At 42.6% G+C, this 10,529-nt stretch overlaps 1 protein-coding gene across 1 annotated transcript in view; it reads left to right on the top strand.

Annotated features, from left to right (window-relative positions):
- Nucleotides 1-214: 214 nt before the first annotated feature.
- Nucleotides 215-10,529, top strand: part of Gng2 (G protein subunit gamma 2) — a 129,318-nt gene continuing 119,003 nt past the window's right edge. Inside the window, exon 1 of the mRNA XM_008839580.3 lies at nucleotides 215-368. The gene's annotated coding sequence lies outside the window, so the exon portion shown is untranslated. The remainder of the gene's footprint in view (nucleotides 369-10,529) is intronic.

Below are 10,529 nucleotides of genomic sequence, written 5' to 3'. Positions count from 1 at the left end.
GACTATGAGTCCTCCAACTTCGGTCTTTTTAAAAAAAATATTCTTACTATTGCAGTTTGTTTGTTTTGTATATGTACATAGGTCAAAAGTAGACTTTGCTATACTTGATAAAAATTGAACCATTCCGTCTCTCTCTGTCTCTCTGTCTCTCTCTCTCTGTCTCTCTCTCTGTCTCTCTCTGTCTTTCTCTCTCCTCTCTCTCCTCTCTCTCCTCTCTCTCCTCTCTGTCGCTGCCGCCGTGCTCTGTGGGCAACTCCTACTACCGCTGGGCTGGGCTGGGCTGGGCTGCGCCGGGCGGGCGGAGCTCGCCACCCATCGGCTCCTGCAGAGGAAGCTGCTCTCCGACCAAGCCTCGGGAGCCAAGCAAGGTAAGGGACACGTTTTCCGTGTTGCTCCTTCTGAAGTGGGATGAAATCACCAGCGCCTGTGGATTTTAGGGAGGATTTCTAAGGGAAGCCAGGGACACAGCCTCAGGATTGGGGGAAGTGATCGAGATAGGATCTTTTAGAAGGGCTTTTGGTACTGATGGTCAGGTTTGTGACACATTTCGTTTGGGAGGGGAAAAAAAAAAAAACAAAAACCCTCCTCGGTGTTTAGCTTTGGTGACGCGACCAGGAAAACACGCTAAATGTAAGAAGTGGTTTGTACGGCTCGCTCGCTCCCTTGCTCAGAGCCAAGCAGGGCTGGGTTGCCATCCTTGGGCTGCAGTCTGGTCATCTGAGCTTTGCAGTCCCTTGTTTGGGGGTGTAAGTGGTGGGAAATGTGAAGCACATTTTCTTTCATATTTCGTTCGGCTGACTTCGGCTTTGCAGATAATGGCTGTGATTTGCCTCTGATGGGGTTCAGATCCTTTTGTACACAGATTTTTACTAACAAAGGCTGGAGCGGCGTGTGTGAGAGTCGGTATTTACCATTAGGGAACGGGTGTCTTCCTCTTTCCTCTCTTGGCTCTGTACAACTGCTTGGGATAACCTCCGAGAGAGAGAGAGAGAGAGAGAGAGAGAGAGAGAGAGAGAGAGAGAGGTCTTACCCTAAAGTTGCATCTTTGTTCAAAGGAGTGTGGCTAGACTAGGGTCTATAACGTGCCCAGCATAGGATGTTGCTGTATGAATGGATTTAATGTTTGTATGGATTTTATTCGTCTCTAGGTCAAAGCAGATATTAACCCCGGGCAGAGAGGAAATAAAAGTGAACTGAGTTATTTTCTTACCTGTGTATGCTATAGACAGAACTGGTACATTGTGAATGTGGCTTTTTATTCTGAAGTCTTCCTGAGCGATGGATGCTGATAAGAGTCCGGGATGGTAAGTCGTTCATATTTATGAGCGATGTACGTAAAAGTGCAATAGAGAGGTCTAACCGATGGAAACCGAGATCGTGACTTTCCTTTAGCAGAATATGTAAGGGAGTTGAATACCCTACGGTGGCTTGATTTTTAAAAATCTCTAAAAGAAAGTGAAGCTAAGCAATAAATGAGCATTGATTAAAAGGAATTTGGGGTTTTTTCTTTTCTAATGAAAGGAGATAATTTCTTAAAACAAAGAAAGAACAGCTTGCAAGAGAATGAACACAGTACAATGGCATATTTGAACACTCATGAATTATTAATATACAAGTTTTTTTAAAAACAACTAAATGTGCCTATTAAGAATGTATAGACCTTCTGGGTGGATCACCACCATCAGTTGTAAAGAGCTGTAGGACTGGAGATTTTGGTTTGGTTTGATTTGATCATCTTTATGACATTAATTTAGCTTCTTGGAATTTGTGGACTAGCAGTACATTTTCCAAGACAGGAAACCTTGAAGGGTTCTAAAGAAATAATTTCTATTTCCTACTTTTCATTAAAACACACCCACAGCATGTCTAAGAGTTACTGCTGCTGAATCCACAGAGCTCTTTGGAAGGATTTGTTAAATTTGATCAAAGCTACAGGAAAAGCAGCAATTTCAGGATTCCCAGGGTCCACTTTCCACAAAATAAAATATATACCAATAATCTTCCTAGATGGGCATCCTAGGCTAGAATTTAGAGTCCTGTGACCAGGCTGTACATCATTAAATTAAATAGGAAGTTGGGCATCTGGTCTGCATGAAAGGCCAGGGCTTTCCTTCCGGATCGATTCATCTACAAGCTGTGTTCCTTAGATACTGCCAACACCCTGCTTTGTTTGGGGATGTCTAGAAAATGTGTGTTACTCCTCTGTGTGTGTGTTTCTCACAGGAATAAGACGATGAAACCTTGGCCAATAGGCATAGTCGAGTTAAGTGGCCCCCAGCTATCTTTCTGAAAACAACTAAGAGGTACCTATTTTCTGCACTTCACATTTCCTTAATTGTTAAATTCCAGCTCGATGAAGATGTTAGTAACAACAGATCAGTAGGGATGAGGATAGAATATTTAAGAAAAAGAAGAATATGCCACTATTCTGGCCATATGGGATATGAAAAGAGATAACAGCTTTTCAAACAGTCAAACAACACTGAAATTTTAATTGTATAGTTAGTTCTCTTCTTCTTCTTTTGCTGTATGGCCAGTGGTTGAATGGAAACATGACTCTATTATGTCACGGCCAGCCCTGGGTCTCGTGTGGTGGGTACGTAGTGGTGCATTTGGTCGAATGACTTTTTTAGTCTACTTAAAAAGGCAAGCCAACTTTTAAATCTAAAAGATCTATACAGCCAAAGCAGAAAACCTGTTCATAAAAGACCAGTGTGGGGAGAAGAAAAGAACAGAGTGGAGAGAAGACAACACAGGCTTCTGAGGCAGGAATTTCTGCCTTTGAATCCTGCCACTGGCTCTTACTACTTGACCTAGTACAGCCATCTGTGAACCTCGGTTTCTTCATTGTGAAGGGGCAGCAGAACATAACCAGGGTTCTGTTTGGCTTGCTCTTTGCTTTGTGTGTAGATATGTGAGTGCTTGGTACACATAGGATGCTCCAGTGTCATTTTTTTCTTCCACGATGGCATAAGCAAAAGTTAGCTTAGTACTGATCTTTGCTACTATCTCTGAGAGTGGAGGGGGTTTTATTATGAAAAATAATTTTAATCACGTTAATCATTTTAAGCGTGCAGTTCTGTGATAATACGTAAGTCACATTGTTGTGCTACTTCGTCATCATCATCCACCCACTGAATTATGTTAATCTTGTAAAATAGAAACTCCGTGCCTGTTGAACGACTCCCACTTTCCCTTATATCCCAGGCCTTAGAAACACCATTCCACTTTGTCTCTATGAATTTGACTAAGGACATGATAAAAATGGAATCACACAATATTCTGTGGCTGGCTTAATTCATTTTCTACATGGTTTTCAAGATCCAATCATGCATGTTGTAGAATGTGTCAGACTTTTCTTCCTTTTTAAGCTGAATAATATTCCAGTTACATGTATATATCACATGTTATTTATCCAGCCTTCTTCTGATGAATACTTGCACCATGTTTTGGCTGTTGCAAATAATCCTGCTGTGAATACTGGTGTATAGCTGTCCCTGATTTCTGTGTTTACATTTTTGAGGAATCACTGTCTTGTTTTTTATAGGACCTGTGCAAGTTTACATTCCCACCAGCAGTGCATGACAGTTCCAGTTCATCTGGAATACCTCTTATTGACTCTTTTTTGCTTATTTGTTTTTTACTGTTGCCATCCTGGGGTGGGAAATGGATGTGCGTTTTCCTGGTTATGACCCACAGTACCGAAAATACCCCAACCTCATTTGCTAATTGGTCACTGGTCTATATTCTTTGGAGAAATGTCCGTTCAAGTCCTTTCTGATTTTGATTAGATCATTCTTGAAGAGACGTTTTTTAAAAGGCAGGTAGCCCCAGCCCACCTGGAACTCACTACATAAACGGACTGGCCTCAATCTCACAGACCTCCACCTGCCTTTTCCTCCTGAGTGCTGGGATTAAAGGCGTGCACCACACCTGGTGCGTGAAGAGTCATTTTCAAATGAGCTCTCTTACCATAATAGCATTAGATTATTATAGTATTTTAGTCGCATGAGTGACCATGATAGTCAAGGACCAGAATTCCCCACCCCCATGAGAATCACGGGAGGGATGTTGCTTCAGTGACTTCCTGGTCCTCACTCTTTAACTTTAGTAAAGTTACTCAGGCTTTGAAAAAAATATGCTATGGGTTGCAGAGTCAGGGAAAGAGAAGAACTGAAGTATCAAATTGTCCATGAACCCTATACAATAGGAAGTGTTCACGTTTCTAAGACAAGTTTCTACTAATGAAATATGATTCTAATCCAAATTTCTCTTCTCAAAACAAAGAACCTTTCTGTTTCATTTTCTCTAACAGATTCTATTTCTAATCCTGAAACTAGTGAGGCCACATGGGGATGGGGTGGAGGAGAGTTGGGCACAAGGACTAGAGAGGACTGGTAAACAGCACCAGTGCCTGAGCTGGATGGTGTGAGTGTGGACAGTGACCTTTCAGGCTTTGAAGAAGTCCTGATTGGCTTAATTAGCTTCTTATAGTGTGCTGTGGGCAGATGTGTTTGGGCTGGGCATGCAGTGGTCCTTGTTTTCATTTAATTTGTCAGTCTTTTCACCCTGCCATTTCTGGGAGAAGCGAAGGGAATTGCTTTTCTAGACCTAGATAGGAGAGGAGAGATACAGAGCTGCTTTAAGACTTTGTTCCTAAAGTGATAGATATGCTAATTAGCCTTATCAGATCATCCTATAGTACATATTTGGAAATAACACATTGTATTCCACAAACATATTCAATTATTGTCAACTAAAAGTAAAACTTACAAAGAGACTTAGTCTCTAGCGTAGAACATCACAGAATGGTAGAACTCAAAAAGACCCAGAGTGACCTCGCTGTATCAGTCCCTCCATGATGAGTAGTGAAACAGCCCTGGAACTTATAATCACACCATTGATTAATACCTCATCTCCCAATTCTAGCTGCATTTCTCTTCCCTTTATCTAAGGGCAAATGAACAGAGAAAGTCTATATACCTTGTCACTTAAAATTTACAGGCGTGGCGGCTCCAGTTTGTAATCCCAGTGCTGGGGAGTCATAGGCAGGTGGATCCCTAAGACTTGAAGGGAAATATAGCTATATAGGTGAGCCTCCAGTTCCAGTCTAAAGTCTAAAGCATTTTATTTAAAAGCAGGATGATGTTTAAATTAATATTCGTCTATTATTTTTCTTCTTTAGTTATTTGTGTTTTTTTGCATGTGGTAAGGAAAGAACCCCAGGTCTTGCAAATGCTAGGCAAAAGTGCTTTACCACTAAGCTGTGTTTAAATTATGCTTAAATTTAATATATTGTGTACACACTGTGTTTCTCAGTCCAAATTTATTTCAGTGTAAAGATGAAAGAGAGAGGTTCAAATTTCAGGAAGGAGATGTGTGTGATAGAGAGGTATGTGGTTCCTGAAAATTCATTATGCTAAAGAAAACAAATTGTATTTAATGGGAGTCCGTGTTGAGAGAAGTTCTTGAGGTCTCTTTTTTAAAGGTACTTGGAGTGAAGGACATACCTCAGTCGGTAGAGTGTTTGTTATACAAGCATGAGGACCCGAGTTCCATCCCCAACACCACGTAAAAAGCCAGGCATGGCGGCTCCAACTTGTAATCCCAGTACTGGGGAGTCAGAGGCAGGTGGATCCCTAAGACTTGAAGGGAAATCTAACTAAATAGATGAGCCTCCAGTCCCAGTGAGAGATCCTGTCTTGAGCTCTTGAGGAACAAGTCTTGAGGTTACCCTCTGGCCTACACACACATACACACACACACACACACACACACACACACACCCTTACCATGAACGTGCATGTACTCATGCACATACACACACGACAGCAACAACAGAAGAGGATGCTCAGTTACCATAATTGAGTTGTAGTGTGTTTCTAGAAGTAGTACCACTCACACTGATGTTTTAGATAACACAGGAGGATTCCTTTTATCTCTGGACAAAAGTGTACAAACAGACAAGCACTCAGTGGAAAGAGTCTGAAAGACCAGTCAGTCTCTTGACCTGGCCTTCCCTCCACTCTGGCTTCCCTCGTTGGAGTCAGGCATTCCCCTGATCAGCTCCTAGGCACCTAGTTTTAGAGTTAAGAGAGAAGGCCTGGAAACTGGGCTGATTGGTGCTCCTCTAGATCCCCTGCCCTGTTAGGAAGGCTGTTGGTCCTTGAAAAGCCTTTTCCTTCTTTTATATTTTGCGTTCACTGTCCCCTGAACATTCTCAGTGAGATCTGTACATCCCAATCCCCTGCTTGATTTTATTCCTTAGAGGTGGCCTCACCTTCTCTTTCTAACACATATTACAGGCTTCCTCATTTATTATCCAGTCTGTCTTCATTTGCTTTAAGCCATTCAGGCTGCAATAACAAATTACAATCAAAATTTATTTCTTGCAGTTCCAGAGACTGTCATCCATACATGGTACCTTGTCCTGAAAGGGCCTCTTTCACTCGGGCACCAGTCCCATGCATGAGAGTTATTCTTAGGATCTGATCACCACAGAAGCCCATTCTCCCAATGCAACTGCACTGGGGCTGGAGTCTAACATATGAGTGGAGGGTAGGGGGCACAAGCACCTGGACCAAAGTATCATTCATTCTTTTTTCTTCCTTTCTCAGCCTTTCCTTCAAATCAAAGGAAACCCTCAGCACTTTGACCCTCCATTCTGTTCCCTCTTACTGTCTAAATGATGATGGTCTGAGAATAATTTTCCTTCCTACATATTGGGTTTAACATTTAGAAAATTATATGTGTGGGTACACGCTTGCTACAATGTGCATGTGAAGGTCTGAGGACAATTTGACAGAGCCTGTTTTCTCTACCATGTGGGTCCTAGGGATTGAACTCAGTTCATCAGGCTTGGCAACAAGTACCTTTACCTGCTGTGCCCGCTCACCAGCTTAAGATTTCTTCTCTTAATGGGTCCCTTGTCCTTTACCTGTAAACATGCTTACTTTTTCCTCACACACATAAATTAACAATAAATAAAATCTGCTGCCAACAAAGATTGCCCTTGACTATGTCTGTTTGTTTCTTAGAGACAGGTTCTCACAGTGTAGCTGAGACTGGCCTTGAACTCCTTCTCCTCCCCCTCCCTCAGTCTCCTGAGAACTGGAATCACAGATGTGCACCAGCATGCCTGCCTCCCCTTGATTTCCTTTTTATTTTATGTGTATGAGTGTTATGCCTGCATGTAAGTGCACCCGTGTTGTGCAATGCCCGAGGAGGTCAAAGAAGGTGTCGGATACCCTGGAACTGGAGTTACAGATAGTTGTTAGTCGCCATGTGGGTGCTGGGATTCGAACCTGGGTCTTCTGCAAGAACAACCATCTCTCTAGCCCCTCCCCCTGATTTTTGTAACCTCTACTTGTTCTCCTGTTTCCTTCCCACTTTCTCCCTAATCTGAATGTCTTCAAGATTTGGCTTTTCTGCCCTTTGCTCTTTCCCTCTCTTCACATTCTTTCCTAGGGTTCCATTTGGGGTTATGTGATGGTCAGTCCCAATGTGGTCCTTTTACCTGATCTCTCACCGGATTGCCTGATCACCTGGTTGTTAAGATTACATAACAAACTCACTAGAGCATCCAACCTACCAAACTCAAACTCCCTCAAGGCCTTCTCCACGTCTCAATCTAGCTCTTCCCCTGATTCCATGGCCATTAATGATTACCACCTGCCTCTTTCAAACCTTTAATTATAGAAACTCAGTTTCTCCATTTTCCTCACTGAGCAACCAGAGTTAACAGTAAGTTGAATATCCCTGGGCATTGTGATCTGCAATAAACCCTGACTCTGTCTGTTGGTTTCCATGGTGATAAGGTACCTTGGTTCAGGGCCTCCTAGCCTCTAGCAGAACTAGTATGTTCTTTGTATTCCTCCTTCTCCCTGGATTAGCTTCTCTGCTTCCCCCTCCATCCTTGAGCTCACAGCCCTGCGGCTGCAAGGAGTCGGATTTCACTGGTCTGTAAGGCCCAGTTTAGAGGCTGCCTCTTCCATGACGCTTTCTCTGATTTCTTCCTCGTCTTCCCCTATAAGCTACGGTCTTTTCCTTCTGATATCTTTTGTACTTACATCACAGCATTTAGTTCATTCTGGGGTATGTGATAGCTTTGTACTTGTGGGTTTTTTCTCTTTATGCAACAAGCACTTTGAGGATAGTGGCCACATCTGGTTTCGTCTGTTTCCTCGTAGCATGTAACACAGTTTGTCAGCCATTTATTTAACGAACTTTCTTGAGTGACTCATTTTGTTTTAAATGCACAGTGAGCTAGCTAGACTTAGAACTTGTTCTTTAAGAGCACACAGACTACTGGGGAAAACAGACAAATACAGAAATGATTACAATTCAGTTAGGCAGTCTGTCCACAAGTCTGAAATGAATGTCTGCACTGTGCCACGTGCCCTTTCAGATGCAAGGGAGATGCCAGGGAACAAAACAGGCCAGTTCTTTGTTTTCTTGGAACTTAAATTCTAGCTTGGGAGCGACTCAATAAACACATAAACCAGTCGATTGTAGATCTGGCTACATATTGGAATCCTGAGGGGTACTTTGAGGAAAAAAAAATCTATGTCCTAATTTCACCCCAGACTATGAAATCAGAGTCACTCAGGCTTGGAAACCATGGGCAGAGACAAACCACAACACAAGAAAATATCAGCTATCAACAAGTGTTGTGTTGGATGAAAACAAAAATGTTATGTAGATGATGGTGGTAGGGGTGGGGATTTTAGCTTTGTTGGGTAATCCCCAAGGGCTTCTCTGAAGAGGTGACACTGGGGATAAGACCTACAATGCTAAGGACCGGGCATGTGAAGATTTGGGCTGTACCGTGTATGTTTCCAAGCAGAAGGTATAAATGCCTTTCTGAAGCAAGAGGAACTGTGATCTTCCATGCAGGGTTATCTGGAAAGCCCATCTTTCTTCCACTGAAAGCAGCTTTTCAGTTAGACTAGACAAACTCCAAAGACAGAACACTTACCCACTCTGATCAGAGTATTTGGTCTGGGTTAGATTTTATTTATATCACATTGATTTGCACCATCAGGAAGACTTCTCCATTTAATTATGTATTTTTCCTACACTGCAGTCAACTCAACAGGGCTTGTTGTCTGAAGTAAACACTATCCTTATTGTCTAAAATAGCCTTAGATATGTGATACTATCTCTTAGATAAATAAAGAAGAGAAATCAAAGATTTCTTTAATTGTGTTCGGGAGAACCAGTGAGAAAACTCTCACAGAGGAATCATTCAAGCCACTTGAAGTGATGCGCTCCTTCCGGTTAGGATGAATGAAGAGCACCGCCTCACAGAGCCAGTTGAGAGAAGCCCTTCAGGAACATTCATTTGTGCTGGCAAAACTAAAATTCGTCTATGTTACTGTTTTCAACTGACTTTCATATGAAGTGAATTCTACCAGAATACTTTGAGCTACTGGAGGGGGGAAAAAACTGTAGCCAAAATGGAAACAATAGAAAATTTATCTCAAGACCCAAAGGGAGAGAGCAGCTCCAGAGTCAGTGATTTAGAAGCTGGGCAGTGTGCTTTTCTTCCTCCAGCACCGGCATCTCAGCATTAATTTATCCTCCCAGGCCACAGCCCCTCCCTGTATGAAAATGCCTGCTTAAGTTTCCAAATTAAAGGCAGATATCAATATCCAGATGCATAGTTGAGGGGCCAAATTCATCTCATGCAGCTTATCTGTTTCTGTTTGCTTGTTTGAAACAGTAGCTCACTCTATCCCAGCAGGCCTGGAGCTCACTATGTAGTCCAGGCTTGCCACAAATTTGTGACGATACTCTTGCCTCAGCCTCCCAAGTGCTGGGATTATAAACATGAAGCACCATGCCTGGCACTCATGCAGCTCTTCTTAAAGTTGAAAAGTAGCCCATGTGGTCACGTGAACACTAGGGAGGTTTGGGCAGAAGGGTCTCAAGTTTGAGGCTAGCCTGGGCTATATAGTGAGCTCAAAATGATTAGAATCTACGTAGACAGATCTTGTCTAAAAAGGGGCTGGAGATACACGTTTCTCAGAGACAGAGCACTTGCCTGGCATGCCCAGGACCATAGATTTACTCCCCAGCACTGCAAAAGAAAATGCAAAAAGGAAGTTACAGAAAAAAAATGATCTCCAGCAGAATTCTCCTCCCAGCTCACGCCTCGTGTACTAGTGACTAAGCAGAATAAGCCACTGTGATTGGTTAATTTAAGTTTCCTCCTGGGGTCCTGGAAGAGCCCAGCCTCCGTGAAAAAGCATGCTCATGAGAACCTAGGAGAAACATCGGGTTCCATTAGTAAAAACAAAGGGGTTAGAGGTGGGCAGTCAATACAGTCTACTAGCGTTATTAGTTCCATTTTACCAGTGAGGATGCCAAGACACAGAAAGGTTAAATCACCTACCAAGATCACACAGCTTTGAACTGAGCAGTTTCCATATACCCTTCGAGGGTAATATGCATTCTCTCTCTCTCTCTCTCTCTCTCTCTCTCTCTCTCTCTCTCTCACACACACACACACACACACACACACATTT

The sequence above is a fragment of the Nannospalax galili genome, unplaced genomic scaffold (genome assembly GCF_000622305.1).
Source record: "Nannospalax galili isolate Female #2095 unplaced genomic scaffold, S.galili_v1.0 scaffold336, whole genome shotgun sequence".
Lineage (NCBI taxonomy): Eukaryota > Metazoa > Chordata > Mammalia > Rodentia > Spalacidae > Nannospalax > Nannospalax galili.
This window is presented reverse-complemented; position numbering and strand designations above follow the sequence as displayed.